This window comes from Camelina sativa, chromosome 7 (genome assembly GCF_000633955.1).
Source record: "Camelina sativa cultivar DH55 chromosome 7, Cs, whole genome shotgun sequence".
In the NCBI taxonomy this organism is placed as follows: domain Eukaryota; kingdom Viridiplantae; phylum Streptophyta; class Magnoliopsida; order Brassicales; family Brassicaceae; genus Camelina; species Camelina sativa.
The window spans coordinates 11,166,279-11,166,693 of record NC_025691.1 but is presented as its reverse complement, the minus strand read 5'-3'; positions in this window follow the sequence as shown (position 1 = coordinate 11,166,693).

The window sequence follows — 415 nt, the reverse complement described above, 5'->3', positions numbered from 1 at the left end:
CACCAAGGGGGTGTCGGTCGACACCACTGATTTTCTGGTTCGACCAGATTGAGTTTTAATCGTTTTGGACCGGTTTGGTTTAGGAAAAACCATTGGACCGAGATATTTAAGTGAAAATCGACGGAAAGAAGGGTTTTTGGCTTTTGTTGGTTGCCGTTTGTTTGTTTTTGAGAAGAAAAGAGAGAAAACAGTTCCTAAAGGTTTTTGAGAGAGATTTGTGAGTTTTCTTAGCTGTTCTTGTGAGATTTGGAGCTAGGAAGGATCTAGAGGCTTGCTAGGAGGGTTGGATTTGTGGTTATTGGTCTGAACCTTCCTGCAAAGAGGTTAGTGCATGACCATGGCTAATCTAAGCCTTTGATTTCCTTGTACTTGCTTGGTTGTTGCTTGTTTGTGTGTTTTTCTTGCTGGGATTGGT